Source organism: Cnephaeus nilssonii (genome assembly GCF_951640355.1).
Source record: "Cnephaeus nilssonii genome assembly, chromosome: 6".
Taxonomy (NCBI): domain Eukaryota; kingdom Metazoa; phylum Chordata; class Mammalia; order Chiroptera; family Vespertilionidae; genus Cnephaeus; species Cnephaeus nilssonii.
In genome coordinates, this window is record NC_137077.1 from 12,217,645 (window position 1) to 12,241,118 (window position 23,474).

The 23,474-nt window shown below is 45.3% G+C and overlaps 1 protein-coding gene and 1 pseudogene across 3 annotated transcripts in view; one reads left to right on the top strand and one right to left on the bottom strand.

The window, feature by feature from the left end:
* Positions 1 to 6,887: 6,887 nt before the first annotated feature.
* SLC41A2 (solute carrier family 41 member 2) overlaps positions 6,888 to 23,474 on the top strand; it is a 75,302-nt gene continuing 58,715 nt past the window's right edge. Inside the window, exon 1 of one of the 2 annotated variants that reach the window (XM_079775098.1) lies at positions 6,888 to 7,009. The gene's annotated coding sequence lies outside the window, so the exon portion shown is untranslated. Of the gene's footprint in view, positions 7,162 to 23,474 lie in introns of both variants that reach the window. The other variant, XM_079775097.1, reaches the window with a different exon arrangement.
* Positions 15,180 to 17,712, bottom strand: LOC307101816 (small ribosomal subunit protein uS19-like; annotated as a pseudogene). Its single transcript has one exon. The product of its transcript is annotated as a small ribosomal subunit protein uS19-like (transcript).

A 23,474-nucleotide genomic window follows, 5' to 3' on the forward strand; every position in this document is an offset into this window, starting at 1 on the left:
TTCTCAAAGACACAGCCTGAAGACTCTAGAAACAGGGAAACCTTGAAACATTGCCAGGTGTTTGTGGAGGAAACCTCTCAATAGGAACCAATCAACATACAAACATACTGAAATTCTTTCAATTCCTCCAAACCCACCGCCCCTTTTTGCACTAGTAGTTCCCTCTACCTGAAACGCTCTTTCCTTCCTTTTCTACATCCCCTCCTAAAATTTCTCTTCGCTTGGCCACTGATCCTTTAGATTTCAGCCTAACATCATTTCCTTTTGGAAGTCTTCCTGAGCCCTGCCTGTCTCCTCTACCCCCAAACTTTAGGAGATGTTTCTACTTTGCATAACTATAGGCCATCAGACTTTCCCCACTAGACTCTAGATATTGTTGTAATTGTTTATTGAGCTGACTGACTTCCCTGAGAGACAATGTAGTAGCAAGCTCAATAGGATTATTACCTCCACATTGCAGTTGGGCTCTGAGGAACATTGTAGAGTCATGCCTCAATTCCTCTTCTGTCAGATAGGAGTAACAACAGTCCTTATCTTAGTGCAGTGGTCGGCAAACTCATTAGTCAACAGAGCCAAATATCAACAGTACGATGGAAATTTCTTTGGAGAGCCAAATTTTTTAAACTTAAACTTCTTCTAACGCCATTTCTTCAAAATAGACTCATCCAGGCTGTGGTATTTTGTGGAAGAGCCACACTCAAGGGGCCAAAGACCCGCATGTGGCTCGCGAGCCGCAGTTTGCTGACCACGACCTTAGTGGGTTGTTGTGAAGACTGAATGAGTTAGTACAGACAGGTGCTTGGAACGGTGAACTCTCACTGGGTGATCTCATACCTGTCTTCTGACTTTCTCATCATAGTGTTTCTCATTTCAGCGAATGGCAATGCCATCCTTCCAATTTCTCTTTTTTTAAAAATATATTTTATTGATTATTTTACAGAAAGGAAGGGAGAGAGAGAGAGTTAGAAATATCAATGAGAGAGAAACATCGATCAACGGCCTCCTGCACAACCCCTACTGGGGATGTGCCCGCAACCAAGGTACATGCCCTTCACCGGAATCGAACCTGGGACCCTTCAGTCTGCAGGTCGACGCTCTATCCACTGAGCCAAACCGGTCAGGGCCCTTCCAATTTCTCGAGGCAAAGCTTTGGAGGCATCCTTAACGCCTCTCTTTCTCTCACATCCCTCTTTCAGTCCGTTAGCACATCCAGCCTATCAGCTCTGCTTTCAAACATAAACATTCAGAGTCCAGCCTCTTCTCACACTTCCTCTGCAAACACCCTGGTCTGGATCACCTTCCCTCTCATCTGGGTTATTGTGAAAGCCTCCTCTCCAGCCTTGCCCATTAAACCCTAAGTCAGAGTGGGCCATTCCTCTGCTCCTCAAATCCTTTCAGTGACTCCTGTCTCACTCAGAGTGAAAGCAAAAGGCCCTCCAGTGGCCTGCAAGTCTCAGGACCTGCGTCCAGCTGCTTCTCTGACTGCACCTGCTACCACCCCCTCTTTGGTCATTTCACTCCAGCCACACCGGACTCTTTGTTGGCTCTTGAACACAATACACACACTTCTGCCTCAGGACCTTTGTGCCTGCTGTGCTCTCCCCAGATAGCAGAGCAGCCCCCTCACTCCTGTTAACAGAAGAAATGTTCAAACCTGTAAAGAATTTTTATAAAAATGTATTTGAGCCAAACAGAGTATACACCTGGAAGCCAGCTCTCAATAGACTGAGATAAATGCTTCAAAGAGTAACAGTTGGCAGTTTCTTTTCTTTTAAATATATTTTTTATTGATTTCAGAGAGGAAGGAAGAGAGAGAGAGAGAGAGAGAGAGAGAGAGAGAGAGAGAGAGAGAGAGAGAGAGAGAAATATCAATGATGAGAAAGAATCATCGATTGGCTGCCTCCTGCATGCCCCACACTGGGGATCGAGCCCACAACCTGGGCATATGCCTGAGCAGGAATGGAACTGTGACCTTCTGGTTCATAGGTCAATGCTCAACCACTGAGTCACACCGGCCGGGCTGGCAGTTTTTTTTGCGCATTTGAGATTAAGGAGGGCATTTAAGGAAGATTACATGAAGGTGGGAGGAAGGTAGGATGGGATTTTAGGATAGTTAAGAGTATGGGCTCTCTTGGGGGTGGTTATATAAAAGGTGTGTTAACTCTTAGATGCACAGAAACAATGGGCAGGGCATGCTTAAGTGGTACGGTAGACAGTCAGTCAAAGAGGCACAGAAAGGCTCTTACACTGAGCATGCCAAAGGCTAGAAAGATGAGTGGATAGGGCGTAAACACACCAAAAGCTAGCAAGATAATTGGGTAGAAAAAAGGCCCTAAAAGCCCTCCCCTCTCTGACCCTATAAGAACCTTGGGCCTGAGCAGGAAGATGAGATGGTCTTTGAGACGGAAGTCCACCATTCTCCCAGGTAGCAGCACCTGAATAAGTCCCTTTCCTTTTCCACTAGCACCTGTTTACAAGTTGGTCATGGTAGCGGCAGGCAGCCCAACCTACTTGTTTGGTTACATAAGGAAAAGATAAAACCTTTGCTAGAAAGTTATATGCCTGGGGCATGATTACTCACCATGACCTGCCCCATTAAAAAATTTATGATCAGATTACCATGTGAGGTTACTTTTAATAGCATCCCTTTTTCAATACACACTTTTTTTTTTTTTTATCTGCTCAAATCAGCAAGACCTCCCTGGATCAATCTATATACATTCGTCTCTCCTCCTCTTTATACCCCCCCCCCTACCCAGTACTGCCCCCAAATTCTCCAACCCTGTTTCATTTTCATAAGTAGTTATCACCATATAGGATATATCACCATATAGGATATATCACCATATAGGATATATCACCATATAGGATATATATTCATTAGAGGCCTGGTGCAAGAAATTCGTGCACGCGGGGGGGGGGGGGGGCTTCTCTCAGCCCGGCCTGCACCCTCTCGCAGTCCAGAACCTCTCGGAGGATGTCCGACCTTGCTCCTTACCACCTGCCTGCTCGCTGCTCCTTACCATTCAGCTCGCTGCTCCTTAGCGCTGCCATGGAGGCAGGAGTGGCTCCCACCACTGCAGCTGCACTCGCCAGCCGTAAGCCCGGCTTCTGGCTGAGCAGCACTCCCTGTGGGAGCACACTGACCACCAGGGGGCAGCTCCTACGTTGAGCGTCTGCCCCCTGGTGGTCAGTGCGCATCATAGTGACCGGTTGTTCTGCCGTTTGGTCAATTTGCATATTAGCCTTTTATTATATAGGGTATTTTTAACCTAAAAATAAAAGGCCAACGTGAGAGGCAACAACATTTATTTCAAATCCAAAGCATAACTATTCCAAAAGTATGGATTCATGCAGAAATCCAAACAGTAGTCCTATTAGGTGGTAACGGCAAGGGGTATTTATGAGAAAGGGAAGGGGAAGGGAGGAATTTCTATAGGTGCAGATAAGCTAACAGTGATATGAATTTCAAAGAATGTATTTAATTTTCAGTCCCAGTCACAATAAACGGTTGTTTGGAATACAACGCTGTTTTAGGCCAACTTCAAAGGTTTATTTGCCCAGTTTTAACATTCCAAAGGTTTGAGGAATAAAACCTGCAAAGTGGTTTCCCTGGGATGGCAGTGACTCCATTTTAAAGTGGCCCCGTTTATATTATTTTGTACAAGCTCGAGCTAAAAAGCTGGGAGTCCTTTTTTTTTTTTTTTTTTTGGCACGTTTTCTCACTCATATGTAGTCAGAGATCAAGTCCTTACAGTTCTAACTCTGATCTATTTCTTCAATCCACCATCTTCTCCTAATCTCCATTGCCCTCAAACTGGTCTGTACACATCCTCTGTTGCTTCCTTCTTATTCATTGCCCACACTGCAGCCAGAAATGTCTTTTGCAAATACAAATCTGATCATGTCCAGATGGACCCTCTCCAGCTCTTTAGCGGCTTCCTTCTGTCTTTAGGTTTAAGTCAAAGTCCTCAGCATGGCCCTCCAGGCTCCTGCCCACCTCTCCTGCAGAACTGGTCATCTCAGTCCAGGCAGTAGGGCTTCCCCACCCGTCCTCCAAGACCTGAAGAGGTAGAACAGCTTCCTAACAAAGAGCCTTCAAACCTGAAATTTCAACGTTGAGTGCCCTCCCCACCCTCACCCCCCTCCCTCTGTGGCCTGGCCTACTCCTTTTCAGTTTTCAGGGCTCAGATTAAATGTCACTTCCTCTTTCTTAGCCTGTAGAGCAGACAGGTCCCTTTGTTACCCACTCTCATAACTCCCAGGCTTTTGTCTAGCCATCATCACCACAGTGACTGATACATACCCTCAATTCTAAGCCACTTGCTTCACATTTTAAATTGCCAGTGGTCAGGCAGAAGATGAAATAATAATGTGGTCATTGCCTGCACACAGTAGGACCTACTTTTTCAGAAGGGGGTATCTCTTCCACCTTGAGCTATTTTCCGGGTAGAAATGTCATTTTTTGTTTGTTTCGTTAATCCTCACTTGAGGATCTTCTTTCCATTGATTTTTAGAGAGAGTGGAAGGGAGAGGGAGGGACACAGAGAGAGCAACATTGATGTGAGAAAGACACATGGATTGATTGCCTCCTGCGCACTCCAGCTGGGGCCTGGGGTGGAGCCTGCAATGGGACTCGAACCTGAGACCCTTCAGTCTGCAGACTGATGCTCTATCCACTGAGCCAAACTGGCTAGGGCTAGAAATGTAATTTAAATTCCAACTTGAAGCTTAAAATACCTAAAAAAATACACACTATGCTGTAGCATTCAGAATGAAGAGCACTGCTTAAGTAGGTTGCCCACCACAAGTCAACTAATGACATTTAGGGCAGTTGAAACCCATCAGCTCTCTCAGAAAAAAATGGTGGTAGGATTTTCTTCCTTTCTTTTTATAAAATTTATTGACTTCAGAGAGGAAGGGAGAGAGAGAGAGAGAGAGAGGGAGAGAGAGAGAGAAAGAGAGAGAGAGAGAGAGAGAGAGAGAGAGAGAGACACATCAATCGTGAGAGAGAATCATTGATCGGCTACTTCTTGCACTCTCCCACACTGGCGATCTAGCCTGCAACCCAGGTATGTGCCCTGACCCGGAATCAAACGGAGACCTCCTGGTTCACAGGTCGATGCTCAGCCACCAACCCACACTGGCCGGGCTTCTCTTTTTTTTTTTTTAATTTTAAGAGAAGGTTTATTTAGAGTTACAAGAAATGAGCCAGCTGGCTGCATAAGCTCAGGAAACAAGTTAGAAGCAAAAGAAAGGCCCGTGGAGCTTAAGAGAGGAAGAGGCAAAGGTAAGGTGCCTGGGAGAAGGTGAGGGGTTGGGAGAGGTGCTGGCATACTCCCAAGAGGAAGAATTTTCAGAACCTGGAAAGGGTGGCCTCTCCTAGATGTACTTAGTGCAGAAACCTTGAAAGACTGCATGACCCAGCGGAGGAACACTTATTTGATTGGAACTTCATTTCCGGCAAAATTTCAAGAGCAGCTGATTACCTTCGAGGGATGTGTAATTAAAAACCAGAAGAACGAAACCACTGGATATACCGTCAAAACAGTGTTTTCCTATTCCTTGCAATTACACTTTCATTCCTCGTTGTGTTTAGGGGTGAGGAACCAGACCTGCATGGCCATTTTACTTTACTTATTTTGCATGGGCCATTAAAAAAAGCAAGACTACAGATGGCCAGGACACACAGAAGCACCGTTTACCCTGAAAGTGAAGGTAAAAACTCAGTTTGAAGCCCAAACCGGTTTGGCTCAGTGGATAGAGCGTCGGCCTGCGGACTGAAAGGTCCCAGGTTTGATTCCAGTCAAGGGCATGTACCTTGGTTGTGGGCACATCCCCAGTGGGGGCTGTGCAGGAGGCAGCTGATCGATGTTTCTCTCTCATCCATGTTTCTAGCTCTCTATCTCTCTCTCTCTTCCTCTCTGTAAAAAATCAATAAAATATATTAAGAAAAAAACTCAGTTTGAAAAGCAGAAGAAAAAAACCAAAAAATCTGGATAAATATATGCTCTGGTGTTCTTTGGCACCTGAAAAACTGCTACTAAATCACTGGTGTGCCTTTGAGTTGATGGGAGCTTTAATTTGAGGAAAAGAGTGTCATTAACTGTGTAATCTTTAAAGTGACAGTCTCTCCGTTAGAATAAGTACCTGAGGACCAACACCTGTTTTGTTCACTGGAATATCCCACGGGGGTGTAGCCCCATTACCTGAACCATATACAAAAGGCGCCCATAAATAGCTGTTAAAAGAGTTCTTGGTTTTACATTGCAAACTTTGGCTCTCTTTTACCTAGAGTTAGAAACAAGTGTGGGCCAACTCAAAAAGTCTGGCATCCACACGCCTGTGCACTTTGCTTGCACACCCCTCTCCCGCTGGGAGGGTGCTAGGAGCTGCCCTGAATCTCGTCCTCCTAGAGGTCCATTCCCTTCTCTCCGACTGGCGCTGCGGAAAGGCATCCAGACTCACGTGTGCCTTGGCTTTTATCTCAGCCTGCGAGAGAGAAAAACGAACCCGCTAACCCTGGGTCTGAGAACGTAGAACATGAGTCATAGATCTGGGGGCTCGGACCCAGGAGCCCTCAGGGATGTGGCTGTGCGTGGGAAGGGGGGGTGCGGGGGGATGGAGCGGCTGCCAAAAGAGGCCACAGCCCTGCCCTCCTGGAAAAGTCCCTCTTTCCTTTGGCGACCCGGACCCCCATCGGCGACTTCCAGGGCGCGGCCGAGGGTCCGGGAGGGGGCGGCGGGAGGGGGCGGCGCTTGGGCTCCAGGTGCCGCCCCCGCGGCCACATCACCAGGCTCGGGCTGGGTCCCCCCCCGCCCCCCCAACCCCGGGCAGAGGTGCGCGTGCGCGTGCGCTGGGCGGCCGCGGCGGCGGGGCGGGGCGGGGCGCGAGCGGCCTCGGGCGCCGGCTCCGGGGCTGTCAGCGCGGGGCCGCGGGTGCGAGGAGGCGCGCGAGCAGGAAGGACCGCGGGCCGGGGCAGCTGCCGCCGTCGCCGCGGGGGGACTAGGTGAATGCCCCTCCACCCCCCGCCCCCGGTGCCTCCCGCGGGTCTGAGAGGCGGGGTCCCCTCCGCTCCGGCCGGCGCCGCGCGCCGTGGCAGGTGGTAATGGAGGGGAAGTCTCGGCTTTGGCCGCGGCGCCGGGTTCGGGCGCATCCCAGGTACCGGAGGGAGGGAGGTGGGGCGGGTCCCGGGCTCGGGACCTGGGGCGGGGGGCGCGGGGAGCCGCCACACGGCGGGGCAGTCCGAGCCGCCGTGCCCCCTCCCGGCCCGCGGGCAGCGCCAGCGCCGGAGCCCGGCCCGCTGTGCCAGCCCAACCCCGGGCGGGAGGGCCGGCTGGCAGCGGACCCGGCCCCCGCGGCGGGTCGTCCGGGCCGGGACCCCGGGGCGGACCGCGGGCGGTGGCTGAGTGATGGGTCGAAGGTGAGCGCGGATGGAGAGGCTGCGAGGCCGGCGCGGGCACACCCCGCACCCACTGCTCCAGGGCTCGGCATTGGCTCTGAGTCACCGCGTTCTTTCCTTCTTTTCTTTGTATGTGGGAAGCATATCTCAGTTTAAAAAACACAATACAAACCCCAGAGTTCACTTAGAGAAAGATTACATATCCGTATGTATGAGCTATATCACATGTACATGTATATTACATATAGATGTCATCTCTTTCCGTAATTGAACGGTTTTTTTTTAAATTGAGATATATTTTACATGCTATAAAATCACATCCTTTTAAAAATGTGGCTTTTAGTATAGTCACCAAGTTCTGCAGTTATTTCCACGATCCAGAACATTGCCATCGTCCCAAAATGAAACCCCATTTCCAGTTGTAGTCGCTCCTCATTTCCCCGTCACCTCCACTCAGTTACTTTCTGTCTCTGTAGATTTCCCAATTCTAGAATTTTCATAGAAATGGAATCATCTGTGTGGTTTTGTGGCAGTGGCTCCTTGGACAAAGCATAATGTTTTCCAGGTTCATCCATGTTGTGTCATGTATCAGTACTTCAGTCTTTTTATGGCCGGGTAATATTCCATCGTAATGGTGTACCACAGTATCACAGTTTGCTTATCCATTCCCCAGTTGGTGGACATTAAAGACGTTCCCACTTTTTGGCCATTGTGAATAATGCTACTCTGAATGTCTGTGGATGTTTTATTGCAGGCGTAGGCTTTCATTTCTCTTGGGTACGTACACATGTGTTTAACTTTTGAGGAACTGCCAACTTTCGCAAAGTAGGGGCAACATTTTACTTTCCCACCAATCAGTGTATGCGGGGTTCCAGTTTCCACACATCCTCACCAACACTTGCTATTGTTTGTTGGCTGATTTTCATTATAGCCATCCTAGTGGGTGTGAAGTGGTATTGATGTGCATTTCCCTGCTGATGAATCGTGTTGAGCATATTTTCCTGTGTTTATTGTCCATTTGTATATCTTCTTTGGAGAAATGGCTATTCATATACAGTATTGGCCCATGTTTTACTTGGGTAATTTGTGTATTGTTGAATTATAATCTTCATTTGTAGAAAAAAATTTGGTTAAGGGGCTAGCACTGACTAATAAAGACATCAACCTGAAATTAAGCAAAGTGGAAGATCCTATTTTCCTAAGTTTATATAGTCTTTATTATAATTACTAGTGGCCTGGTGCACGAAATTCGTGCATGGGGGAGGAGGGTGTCCCTCAGCCCAACCTGCACCCTCTCCAATCTGGGACATCCCTCTCACAATCCGGGACTGCTGGCTCCTAATTGCTCACCTGCCTGCCTGCCTGATCACCCCTAACCACTCTGCCTGCCAGCCTGCTTGCCCCCAACTGCCCCCCCCCCCACTGGCCTTCTCACCCCCAACTGCCTCACCTGCCGGCCTGTTCGCCCCCAACTGGCCCCCCCTGCTGGCCTGCTCACTCCCAACTACCCCCCTACCCCCTCCTGGCCTGATCGCCCCTAACCGCCTTTGCCTCAGCCCCACCACCATGGCTTTGTCTGGAAGGACGTCCGGAAGGTCTCCCAATTTGATTAGCATATTACCCTTTTATTAGTATAGATATTTATATGTGGGTGGCAAATACAATTTTATTTTTTATTTTTAATTCTCACCTAAGGATATTTTTTCCAATGATTTTTAGAGAGAGTGAAAGGGTGGGGGGAGAGAGAAACATCAATGTACACATCGACTGGTTGCCTCCTGCTTGTGCCCCCAGGCAGGATGAAACCTGCAACTGAGGTACATGCCCTTGACCAGGAATTGAACCCAGGACCTTCAACCCGCCAACGCTCTCTTCACTGAGCGAAACCACCTGGGAGTCTAATATTTTTGATGGTGCTGAAGTTAAGAGCCACTTACAGCTGAATGAATGCTGCTATACTTATTTCGTGGTTAATTTCTGAGTACACACAAATTCAACATTAGCTTCAGGTCTTACATAGCAGAAACCACTGAAAAAGACACGGCACTTGGAATGACCAGGAATTCAAGCCCATTTTTCTATTACTCTAATATGACTGCTCAAAAGTATTCCACAAATTTTCAGAAACGTTATAAAAGAATACAGAAGATTTCCCGGTGGAAATAATGGATACATAACTTATTAAAAGTGTGTGAAGAGCAGTCCAATCCTGTGCTTCAACTACCAAATTGTGAAGCAATGGAAACACTTAATCCATTTATGCTTAATTAATTCTGTTAGTAGAATGAAGCTAGTAATTTCAATATATAACCTGAGCGTGTGTGTTTCTTTTGTTTTAGCTAATGAAATGATTATCAAACATTGAAAATGTAACCTGTCCAACCTAATATTGTTATTGACTTACCCAAGCTACGTATAAACATCCTGTAGCTACAAATCTTTTCTCCAGTCGACCTTCTCTTCCTCCTGGAGAGGGCAGTGGGAACGACTTTTGGGACATGATCCCCGAAAATGCTGGTCCGAGCAGATCTACTTCCTTTATGGGAGACTTCTAGGGACTTCTCATCTTGTCTCTGAAATTACTGTAGTTAGATTTCTATAGCTTTAAAATAAAATTAAAATATCTATATCGATCGATCTAATTTGGTAGGGTTCGGAGGCTAGGACTGTCAGTCAGATAGTCTATCTAATGTGAATGGATTTAATCAGATAGCTTTCCTCCTATCTGAGGAACTGAGAGGTTTTTTGTGTTTTTTTTTTTTTTAATGTTGTTTATTGATTTCAGGGATAGGAAGGAAGAGGGAGAGAGAAACATCAAGGATAAGAGAGGATCATTGATCAGCTGCCTCCTGCACACCCCCTACTGGGGAGTGAGCCCCCAACCTGGGCATGTGCCCTGACTGGGAATGGAACCATGACCTCCTGGTTCATAGGTCAATGCTCAACCACTGAGCCACACTGGCTGGGCAGAAATGAGAGTTTTGACTGGAGGGGGGTTAGGAGAGGTGAGTAGTGTGGGATCTTGAAACGGTTTGGAGGTTTGGGCAAAACTTGCTCTATTTCTAAAAGTGTGGGTGTTGAAAATGGAGATCTCTGGACAGCATAAGGAGTCTGGAAGGTGAGAAATGACCAGGAATTCAAGCCCATTTTTCTTTTACTCTAATATGACTGCTCAAAAGTATACTACCAATAGAATGAAACAATTTGGAAGGGACAGTTGTAGGCTGTAAAGACAGATTCAACTTACGCAGACATTTTTGCCCAAGAAAAATTCTAAGTAAGAAAAGTGGAAGAAACCTTCCTGTCCTTCATTCCATTTCTCTTCCCATTTCATTTGCTCCACCTCGCTCCTCCCTGCCTACTCTTCTAGGACCCAGAACCAGACTGGGATTACTGTTGTTCATGTTGAAGGGGTTCAGTGAGCTATAATTACACCCCTTCTCTCTCTCCAGATTCTGGTCAAATTGAGATAAAATTCCAAAAGCCAGATGAGGATTAAAGTATTAAAATATTAAAATTTAGTTTCATTTTCAGTTCTGATAAAGCTGGATGGGAGAATTTAGCTTAGACTCATGCTTACACTCTTCCTTCTTAATTTGCCCACCCAGATAAAACTACAGCACGTAAAAAACTGCAGGTTTCCTGCGGGAGGGAAAGCCCTGTGTCAGCGAGTTTATCTCCTAGGAGTTGGAATAGAAAAGAAAACTTCCTCACCTTGAAGGCACACAAATCTAAGGGCCAGTGAAAGCTCAGGGGTGGGGCTTACCTGGACTATTGACCTTTATCCCTAGTTTAGCCACTATATACATCACTTTCCCGTCGGAGGCACCACTGGTGGAGAGAAAGAAAGGTGTCCCTCAGTCCGGAGTGCTGTGGTAGAGAGGAAAATACGCAGCCATGTCTCATTAGTTGTGTCCTGGATAATGGTGTTTTGTAGGCTAGCTCAATATTTTTTTATTGATTGATTTTTAGAGGGAGAGACAGAGAGTGAGAGGGAGCGGGGAGTGGGGGAAGAGAAATATTGGTTTGGTGTTGCATTTATTTATGCATTCATTGGTTGATTCTTGTATGTGCCCTGACCAAGGGTGTATGGGACAATGCTCTAACGGAGCTACCTGGCCAGGGCTTTAATCACCATTTATAAAATTGGAACTAAGACTGTGTTTTCCACGGAAATAACAGTTTTTAAGTGGGTGATCATTTCATTGTGTGGTTCAAGATAGATTATTGAAGCCCATTTCCTTGTTTTATTCCTCCAATATATGTTGAGTATCTAATAAGTAACAGGCACTAGGCTAGGCCCTTGGAATTCACCTGTGGACCAACTCCTTGCTCTCATGGAATTACAGTCTGGAAAGACAAGTACAGTTACAATAAAGCATAGTGAATGTGAGAAAGCATGGAGTACTTTGGGATCACGGAGGAGGGGGAACTATATCTAAGAGGGTCAGGGAAGTGATGTGTAAGAACTAAGATCATAAAGTGGAATACAAAGGAGCCAGGTAAAAGGGAAGAGTGAAGATGAGCCCAAGTGTTTCAGGCAAAAGGAACACGTGGAAAAGCAAAGACGTGCAAGAGTGTCGTTTACTGAAGTAGTATTTTTCAAACTAGGCACCTACCAGTAGATTGTAAAATCAATTTAGTGGGTTGTGACCTATGTGTTTTGAAAAAGAAATGAAATAGAAAATAAGAGTGTGTCACACACAAATACTTATTAGATTGTGGTATCTAGTTAGAAAATCCCTGCAAAGAGGAAACAGAAGCTCAGCGTGACCACAGCTGAAGGTCTTGGGTTGATGGTGGTGATTATGCAGGATTTAGTTAACCTTATTACAGACTTTGGCTTTATTGTAGAGTGGATGAGAGGGCATTGAAAAGTTTTAATCAGGGCCTGATTAGGTTTATATTTTCTACAGATGCCATTGAATTGCATCTTTCAAATATAAACTTCAAATTTCTTGGCCCGGTGTTACAGGTATTCCAAAACTGGTTTTAATCTATTTTTCTAAAGAATCATTCCACTATTTTTAGTTCTGGACCCTTCCATTTCATAAAGATTCCTTGTTTGCCTTTCACCTTTCAGCCTTTGCACCAAGACTGAAAGATCTATGAGAGCAGACCTTGCCTTTGTCTTGTCCACTTGAATCTCTGGCATTTAGCCAAGTGCCTGGTACCCAGTAGGGACCACACAAATCTTTGTTGATGGAGGGTAAATACCCTTAATATGAGAACTGTTACATAGTAACAAAAATGACCTTGATGTTGCTTTTGAAAAAAGGAAAAGGTTTTATTAGAAATCTTTTTTTTTTTTTAGTTGAAATCATGTGATAGAACCACATTCAGTTATTTAAAAGGTAACTTAACAAAAAGTGTTTTTATGTTAAAACTAATGGCCCAGTGCACAAAATTCGTGCACGGGGGCGGGGGGGGGGGAAGGGAGGGGAGGGGTGGGCCTCAGCCCAGCCTGCACCCTCTCCAGTTGGCCTGAAATCGCCCCTAACTGCCCTCCCCTGCCAGCCTGATCTCACCCCCAACTGCCCTCCCCTGCAGGCCTGATCTCGCCCCCAACTGCCCTCCCTTGCTGGCCTGGTTGCCCCCAACTGCCCTCCCCTGCCAGCCTGATCTTGCCCCCAACTGCCCTTCCCTGCCTACCTGATCTCACCCCCACCTGCCCTCCCCTGCTGGCCTGATCACCCCTAACTGCCTCTGCCTCAGCCCCCACCACCATGGCTTTGTCCGGAAGGAAGTCAGATGTCCGGAAGATGTCCAGTCGACCTGGTCTAATTAGCATATTACCCTTTTATTAGTATAGATAGATTATATAGGATAGGATTGCTTAAATGTGGCGGGGGGAGCCTTTTTCAGCAGGAGGAGATGCTCTTGACAGACAAAAATACATAATCCCTATATCTGGACTGATAGTCAGCCATATGTACTATACTGCCAAACCAGTCATTAAAAAATTGAACTGCTTTTTTACACCTTACACCAAACAGCTGTTGCCCTTAAAACCCCTCATCAGCCCCCACCTTAGGTTCTGCCTTTGCAGTTCACCCAGATTAGGTTCTGATTGGTTGGTTTCTATGCCAGTCAGCGTCCAAAGCTCCGCCTCCTAGACAGCCATTGGCTCCTCGCAAATCACTCAGATTTGGTTCTGATTGGTCAGTTTCTATGCCAGTCAGCGTCAAAAGCTCTGCCTCCTAGGCAGCCATTGGCTCCTCACAGTTGACTAGATTTGGTTCTGATTGGTCGGTTTCTATGCCAGTCAGCATCTCCGGGCCTATCGCTGGGCCTGATCAGAGAGGCGGGGCTGATCAGCAGCCCCCGTGGAGGCCCAGAGAGGAAGAGAGGTGTGGCTGCTGGCAAGGCCTAGAGAAAAAGAGAGAGGCAAGTGCTGATCAACAGCTGCCATGGAGGCTGCGGATCAGACCCTGCCTCTCTCTCTGGGTCTGATCCGCAGCCCCCTCGGCAGTCAGTGCTGGGTCGCTGCGCCTGCAGTGGCAGCAGTCAGTGCTGGGTCGCCACAGCAACCCAGCACTGACTGAAGGACTGACTTCTGGTGTTCGGTCGAGCCTTTGGTCGTTTTGGATGTTATGGACCCTGGGTTTTTATATATTGGATAGTAGTAGAGATAATAAAAATAATATTAAACCTTTTGATTTTGGTGTTTCTCCTCCCCGGAAGTACAAAGCAATAACAGATTGGTTAAAGGAGAAGGCAATCTAACTGTCATTTATATATATTTTAAAAATATATTTTATTGATTTTTTTACAGAGAGGAAGGGAGAGAGATAGAGAGTCAGAAACATCAATGAGAGAGAAACATCGACCAGCTGCCTCCTGCACACCCCCCACTGGGGATGTACCCGCAACCAAGGTACATGCCCTTGACCAGAATTGAACCTGGGACCCCTCAGTCCGCAAGCCGACGCTCTATCCACTGAGCCAAACCGGCCTCTGCTGTCATTTATATTTTGTTTGAACAGAAAGGCATTCTCTGAGCACTTACCAAAAAGTAGTTTTATAAAGATGTCTGGGGACAGAGGGAATAAGTTAGATTAAAATGTATCATTCATATGAGAATGGAGAGGCAACAGAAAATAGATTTTGATCTTTAGAAGAAGTAAAAATAGAACATCTGCACACCCCAAAGAACTTACAAATCAGAATTTAATGATGTCAGTTTGTTGCCAGAGAAGGATTATACTGTCACAGTACTGTGACTTCACAGAACTCGGTTGTGGAACCCATCTGTGAAGGAAAAACTCTTTCAGGGAATGGTTTTGATAAGTGGCAAGGGAAGCTGCGAAACACTCATAAAAGGTAGAATGATTTCAATTTCTGAATCAAATTTCTTTTTAATGTATTTCTGAGATGTGGAAACTTTGCTAATTAGTTTTGTAAATTAGGTTTTATGTATCGTAAACATGGATGCAAGAATCCAAATTTGCTAATATAGGATGGCTTTTAAAACTCATTACGTTTTATATATTTATGTTCCATTGAGTCCTATTTTGAGCTGTGCATCTTAAGAACTTATATTGGAACTAACTTTTATAAATTTACCCTAAGGAAATAATTCTAGATATGGAAAGTATTATGCACAAAGATGTTCATTTTCATTGCGATGTAATTTAGTGAAGAAAATGCCCTGCTATAGGGACATGATTTATTAAAATATAGTAATCCACTTGAAGAAATATAACCATTAAAATGCTTTTTTAGAGTGATGTTTTTTATTTATTACTTTTTTTTTCTTTTTTTTGACTAGCTAAGTCTGTGCTTTCATTGGCTACTTGAGAGGGATGAAGCGGGAGGAGTGGGTGGCTCTGATGCCTGGCCAGCCAGTGGTGATGGAGAACTCACCCAGGTAGTGGCCAATCATCTCAGGCTTGATTTCCACCTGGTTGAAGGCCTTGCCCTTGTCTAGGCCCACCTTGCTGCCCACCATCTCTGGCAGGATCATCATGTCCTGCAGGTGCCTCTTTACCACCTGGGGCTTCTCCAGGCGCGGTGCCCCCTCCTCGCCTTGTGCAGGCGCTTCAGCAGCCAGTGCTGCTTCCTCCACAGGCCCGGGTTCAGCCGCCGCAGCTCTGGGGCACCGTGCAGGTTAGACAGGTCCACCAGCTGCTCATAGGCATGTCCAGCAGCTGGTCAGGACCCACGCCCAGGTGGCGAACTTGCAGAAGGTCCGCTGCTGCTTCTGCTCCACTTCTGCCATCTTGTCGGTTCTTCAAGAGGCTCTTATTTATTACTTTTTAAATTAAAAAAAAACAAAAAGTGCTCAGCATAAACAAAATTTCAAGTAATCCAAAAATATGCAGGAGTGAAAATGGTATTTCAAGCCCTTCTTTACCCTACCCAGCAAGGCCAGCCGACTCTCCTGAGGTCAGTGCTCTGAGCACCTTGGTATCTGTCCTTCCTGACTTTCCTAACTCCGTGCTCCAAGGAGGGGTTTCAGAGTCTTCTCAAGTTAGGTAAGGTGGGAACTGAGTGGGTGAAAGCCAGGGTGCTTCAACCCTTACTGCTTTTACCCGTTTTATAAATTGGGATTCACATAAGATTGAATTTAAGCAGAGAATTTCTCTGCATTAAAAAAAAAAAAAGTGTTGAAGAACAAGTGGCCAGTGTTGCCCAGTGGGTTGAGTGTTGTCCTGTGCTCCCAAAGGTCACTAGTTCAATTCCCCATCACGGCACGTGCCCAGATTGCGGTTTGGTCCTTGGTCGGTGGGGTGCCTACTGGAGACAACCAATTGATGTTTCTCTCTCACATCAGTGTTTCTCTCCCTCGCCCTCTCTCTCTAAAATCGATCTATAATAATAAAAGTGTAATATGCTAATTAGACCAGACGTCCTTCTGGACTCCTTCCGGACGACCTTCTGGACGCAGCTGGGGCTGTGAGGGAAGCCTGGGTCCCAGGTGCCAGAGGGAAGGTGGTGCTGGCAACCACGGGAAGGAAGGTCTACTCTTGCATGAATTTCATGCATCAGGCCTCTAGTAAAAACATATTAAAAAAGAAAATAAAAACAGGAGGTCTAATTTATAAAATGTCCCAAGTCCCCTACTCAGCAATTCCAGATCTTCCCCAGTTTATCATTTTACTGCTTGGTCACAAGCCTTTTGTAAAAATGTATAATTATAATGATGATAATAATTAGCTAACATTTATTGAAGGCTTGATCCACTCCTCTAAGCACTTTACATGTATCAACTCATTTAATCCTCACAATAACTCCATAAAGGAGATTTTTTTTTTTTCATGAAGAAACTGAGTTGTAGAGGCGTAGATCCCACAGCTAGTGAAAATCAGAATTTAAGCCAAAACAGTTTGACTATCAGTATCATTAGCGTGTTGACACTTCTTGACATTTCATTTTTTGGAAGCAAATAATTTCTCTTAATTGAAGTGTGAAGATTTGATGAATAAGTCACTTAAAATTCCCTCATAAAATCACTCCATGCAAGTGATGTTATTTGTTCATCTAATACTGTGATGGCGAACCTATGACACGCGTGTCAGCACTGACACGCGTAGCCATTTCTGATGACACGCGGCCGCTGAGGTTTATTAAATACAATTATATATAACAATTATACATTTATGTTATTTAAACTATAAATATCGCGAAATAATGTTTTTTCCTCAAAGTGACACACTACCCGAGTTATGCTCAGTTTTTTGGCGAAGTTTGACACACCAAGCTCAAAAGGTTGCCCATCACTGATCTAATAGAAGGGTAGCAAATATCCCAGTAAGCTTTGTGCAATTTCAAACATAGCACAGAGCATTTGCCAGTGTTCCACATGAATAATACAACTTTGAACAGGCAGTTAATATTCTCTTTTTCCAAATGTAATTCATTGAAATCTGTACACTCACTCAGGTATGGGATTTTGATTGTGCATAGATGTCATAATCTGAATTTAGACTCGCACTACTCCTTAGAACAAAACAGTCCTGTCACAGTCCCCGGGGACATTGCTTAATGGGCAGTAAGCATGTGTTTGAACATTAGTAAAGGAGCACCAAAAGAGAGAAAAACATAGAAATCATTTAATGTTTTGTAATTTTTGAAGAAACAATGAGGTCATCTTTCTGGAAAAGTCATACCCCTTGTGACCTGCATTTTGTTTGGAGTTATTCTCATTTTGAATTGTGAGTGGTGGATTGTGGGGGAGACACACCATCTATGAGATGGTAACCTGGCCCTGCCTTGGAGCTTGGTGGGGCAGAGACAGTTATTGAGTCACAATCAGCTAACAAATACATGTGCTATGAATGAAATCACGGCTGTGAAAAACGTACAGCAGCATGGTAGTGGTCTGAAAGCATTTGTGATGTGCTAATTGAAGGAAGGCTGTTGCCTTTTATTTATTTACTAGAGGCCTGGTGCACGACATTAGTGAACTGGGGGGCGGGGGTCCCTCAGCCCAGCCTGTGCCCTTTAGCAGTCGGGGAGCCCTCGGGGGATGTTCAACTGACAGCTTATGCTGCAGTAGGACATCCTTAGTGCTGCCATGGAGGCGGGAGCGGCTAGCCAGCCTTCAACCTGGCTTGTGGCTGAGCAGTGCTCCCCCTGTGGGAGCGCACTGACCACGAGGGGGCAGCTCCTGCATTGAGCGTCTGCCCCCTGGTGGTCAGTGCGCATCATAGCAACCAGTCGTTCTGCCGTTCGGTCGATTTGCATATTACCCTTTTATTATATAGGATTTTATCCTCACCCAAGGATATGTTTTTTTTTTAAAAAAATATATTTTATTGATTTTTTTACAGAGAGGAAAGGAGAGGGACAGAGAGCTAGAAACATCGATGAGAGAGAAACATCGACCACCTGCCTCTTGCACACCCCCCACCGGGGATGTGCCCGCAACCAATGTACATGCCCTTGACCGGAATCGAACCTGGGACCTTTCAGTCCGCAGACCGACGCTCTATCCACTGAGCCAAACCGGTTTCGGCAAGGATATGTTTTTTTTAAATTGATTTGAGAGAGAGAGAGAGAGAGAGAGAGAGAGAGAGAGAAAGAAAGAAAGATCAATGTGAGGGAAACATCAATTGGTTGCCTCCTGTACACACCCTGACTGAGGATCAAACCTGTAACCTAGGTATGCGCCCTAACCAGGAACCAAACCTGCAACCTTTTGGTATATGGGATGACATTCCAACCAACCAAGCCTCTGGCCAGGGCAAGGCTGTTGCCTTTTAGCTGTACAGAGGAACCTTGGTTCTCAAAATTTATTCCAGAAGGCTGTTTGAGAAGCGATTTATTTGAAAACTGAATCATTTTTTCCCATTAGAAATAATGTAAATTGAATTAATTTGCCGCAGGCTCCCAAATGATTTGGTTTTAGCCTTTCTTATATATAGTACGTCTGATCTATAAACAAGTACTTCTTTTCTTAAATGTATCTGACCACTCGCTCTCATCCTTAAATGAATCACTTTCAGCACTTGTTCCAGGGGTATCTTCCCGGAAGTCAGTATGCAGCATCTTTGCTTTTACACATGGTCGCTGCACGCTGTCACCGGTGAACTGTTTTTTGTTTACCCCAATCAACAACAGTTTTTCTACCTTTTCAGTTGCCTGTGATCATTGTTTCTTTCACACCCTTAGCAACATTAGCTCTCCTGATGGCCTCTATATGTCTTAAAAATAGTGCTAAAGCTCCATTTCACCAGCAACGAAAGCAAAAGAAAACAAAACACAAAAATATTCACTGTGCGATTTCCTGAGATGTTAATAACGTGCGGTTTAGTGGTAAACTGACTCACATTCTCTCCTTTGTTTGTGGCCTGAGAGGCACTTTTTGTCATGCTGATGTATCAGCAGGAAAGGGGTGTCAGGTCACGAACCGAATTGTTCAAGATGGGAGATAGAACCGAGGGTTGACTGTATTTTTCTCACTGAGGAATGTGTGGAGAGGGAAAAGTAGAAGAGAAAGAAGAAAAAAAAAAGAAGAAGAAATTCTAGGGCTCCTGGGAGTTTTATAAATAGTAAAATTTTAAGTAGCCATTAAAAATAGCTTTGTAGCCCTGGCCAGTGTTGCTCAGTGGTTAGAGTGTTGGCTGGGTGAACCAAAGGGTCTCGAGTTTGATTCCTGGTCAAGGGCACGTATGTGGGTTGCATGTGTGGGAGGCAACCAGTTGATATGTCTCTCACATCAATGTTTATCTCTTCTTCCCTCCCTTTCACTCTCTCTGAAAAAGCAATGGAAAAAAAATCCTCTGGTGAGGATTAACAACACACACACACACACACACACACACACACACACACACACACAACCCTCACCAAAAAAGTTTGTAGAATAATATTATGAGGAAACATTTTTGATCCATTTTGAAATGCAAAAAGTAGGATGCAAAATAGTATGTGCAATATGAGCCTATTTTTGTTTTAAACATATCTATAATAATAAAAGCGTAACATGCGAATCGGCCAAACGACCGAACAGCAGAACGACCGTCTGGACGACCTTCCGGATGACCACATTATGACATGCACTGGCGCCAGGCCAGCCAAGACGGGTTCGATGCAGTTGGTTCAGGGGGGCCCTGCTATTGCCCCATGATCACCCCGCAGAGGGAGGCCCAGGCCACCCTCTATGGGGCAATCAATGGGGGTGCTCTGCCATCGATCGCCCCAAAGAGGGAAGCCTAGGCCACCGGCCGGCGGGGCAATCGATCAGGAGGCGGGGATTGGGGGGGGGGGTCCACAATCGCCCCAAAAAGGGAGGCCCAGGCTACCTCTGGCGGCGCTGTGGCAGGTGGGCAGGGCCTCCCTCTGCGGGGCGGTCAATCTGGGGGCCCCACAATTGATCGCCCCACAGAGGGAGGCCCAGGCCACTGGCCAGTGATGCTGTGGCGGGTATGGGGCTGGCCAGCAATTGCCCCACAGAGGGAGGCCCAGGCCAGCCAAGCGGTCACACCCCACACCTGTCGCCTACAGAGGGAGACGGCCAGTGGCGGGGGAGGGGGGGCAGTGCTGCACAGACGGCAAGCAGTGGCAGCGGCGGGGGTGGGGCCAGCTGCCTGTAGCTGGGGGAAGAAAAGCCCCAATAGGCCCTGATTGCCAGCCAAGCCTAGGGACCCTACCTGAGGAGTCCCAGATTATGAGATGGTATAGGCCAGGCCGAGGGACACCCCCCTCCATGCACAAATTTTGTGCACCCGGCCTCTACTATATATATATATATATATATATATATATATATATATATATATATATATATAAATAACAATATGGTAACGTCATCATATACACCAATATGTGATCAGTGATTATCTTGGATGGTGGGTTTCTAGAATAAACAATTTTTGTTTATCATTGTTTTTTTTTTGTTTTTTTTTAGTGTTTGCATTGAACACATGTTGCTCCTGTGGAAAAAAAGGAGAAACAATCCTATGTAATAAAAGGCTAATATGCAAATTGACCGAACGGCAGAATGACCGGTCACTATGATGCCCACTGACCACCAGGGGGCAGATGCTCAACACAGGAGCTGCCCCCTGGTGGTCAGTGCATTCCCACAGGGGGAACACTGCTCAGCTACAAGCTGGGCTCATAACTGGCGAGCACTGTGGTGGCGGGAGCCTCTCTCTCACCTCCATGGAGGCCAGACATCCCCCAAGGGCTCCCAGATTGCAAGAGGGCACAGGCAGGGCTGACGGGGACCCCTCCCCACAAGTGCACAAATTTCATGCACCCGGGCCTCTAGTAAATGATAAGCTATGCCAGTGGACATTAGAAGCAAAGTTTCAGATGAAGTATGAAAGGGGTATAGTCAGGACATTTTTATGAGCAAAGACCATTAGTGGCAACTATGTTGCTTTGGGGTGGTTTTGAGAGTAGTTTTAGCTTGAACTGCAGGTTGGATTTAGAGCGGTTCAGAAAATGGCTCCTTGTCTTTCCTTTCCTTTCTTTTTTTTTTTTTTCAAACTGGCATTTGAATAAAAGAAAAGTGTGCAGCCCTGACCAAAGGGTAGAGGAGAGAGTTGATTGCAGGGAGTAAAGGTGGTGAGTTAGGCCACTGTTTCAGTTTGATGCCAAGATAATTGAGTAACATAACACTGTGTGCCCGTAGTTTATCTGATCTGCCTGTAGTCTCTGCTAGTGGGTTTGCGCACTTGAGCCCTCTTTGCAGCCCTGTGTACCAGGGAACACTCTCGAGGGAAAGTGCAGTCTGGGGAAGGTAGACCTGGCTTCCTTTCCCTGGGAGAAGATGTGCCAGCGAGGGAAGGAGGTGGGCGAGCTCCTGAGGCAGACGTCAGTGCGGGAGCTGTCCTAGTCCTCACCCCATGGAAGGTAATGCCATGTAGTGCGGCCTGCTCCTCCGGGTCGCCGGCTCCAGGAGGGGGGACAGGAGAGGGCCCTGGGAAATTAGGAGTGCTCTGAGTGAATGGTTGACGGGGTAGCTGAAGACGGCGAGACACGCTTAATCTTAAAATGTAGAAGAGACATTGTAACCTGACAGGTGGCAAATCGGTGTTTTGTTTTTTTTTTAACCTCTCACTTTTCTTACAAAGAAAGCTTTGTTTTTCTTTTAAACTTTGACACATACACTTCCTTTCTTCCTTTCCCTTTTCTTAAAAAGATTTTAAAACTTTGAGCCCTGGCCAGGGTAGCTCAGTTGGTTAGAGCGTTGTTCTGATTCACAGTTTGCTGTTTCGATCCCTGGTCAGGGCACATATAAGAATCAACCAGTGAACACATAAGTAAGTGGAACAACAAATCGATGTTTCTCTTTTTCTCGCAAATGGAAATTAAAAAAAAACAACAAAAAAAAAAACTTTGACACATTGGCATCTTTTCTGCACCTTACATTTCTGGAGGCTTTTATTTTCAGTTTAATTATACAAAGAGTGAAGTGCATTTTTAATAGGTCCCAGAAGTGTGTTTGCATTTTTAGAATTGAATTCTTTCTAGGAGTAGAAGAATGTGTTGGGGGTAAAAGTGTGAGAATATATTTTTGTATAACTTCTGAGTAATAATTTCTACTTATTTGAAACTCTATCTAGTGTCTAAATTTAGGTATTTCAGATTTTTAAATACCAGAGAAAAACAGTAGGGAAATGTTTTATTTGTCTTATGTACACTATCTTTTATACAGTGTGTTGAGTCAGTTTATAAAAACAACGCCTACAAGAAATATTGGTTTCAAAAAAAGAATTACAAAACCAGTACCAAAGAAAATAAGAGTAGTATAATGTTAAGATTAATAAATTGATTATTAAATTTCCTTGCTGCTAAAGTTAAAAAAATGGGGGGGGGCGCTCAATCTTTATTACAGAAAAATAAAAATACCAGTTTTTAGTAGCATGGCTTTCTGTAGCTATAATTTCTAAGTAAGGATTCAAGCAGAGGTGTTGTGTTCTTAGTGGTTGTTTGCAGGAAATGAATGTCAATTACATGTCAATTATAGGAGCAAGTTATTAAATGTTGGGTAGTTTTGTTTTTTAAACAAGATACAATTAAGCAGTGTTTAAGATAGAGTAAGGGAAATCTACTTTTTTGTTGTTTAAAAGCAGTTTCTCAACTTCAAAACAGAGTTCTCTGATGGGACAACTCCTTTGATATCCAGCCATTCATTGAGTCGTTTCAAACAAACTGATCTTTCCGGCAAGTGTTTGCTTCCTGTATTCTTTTTAAAAAATCTATTTTTGTACTGCTATCAATTTAATCAGAATACCCTAGTTAAATGAACATTTTTTTTCACATGTTACAGTTGATTGGTTTGATAGGGGCTAGATATAAATCTAACAGATGGCACTTGGCAGGATAAACTGTACTTTGTTTATAGAATACTCTTAGTTCTAGGACACACACCATATTTACTCTGTCAACAACTTCTCAATAAGTAGAAATGGCTTAACTGTAGGTTGTAGTTTAGTTGATTGATTGTCTTGTTTTTTTCTGTATCTTTCTTCCAAATAAAGCATTCTTTTAAAAATTATTATTATTTTAAAGTGGAGTTGAGCATTGTGATTCTGAAAACAAAATCATTTGTTCTGGGTCTGGCTTCTTTTGAAAAATTATTTGTGCTAATTGAGGATTTATTATACAGAAGGCT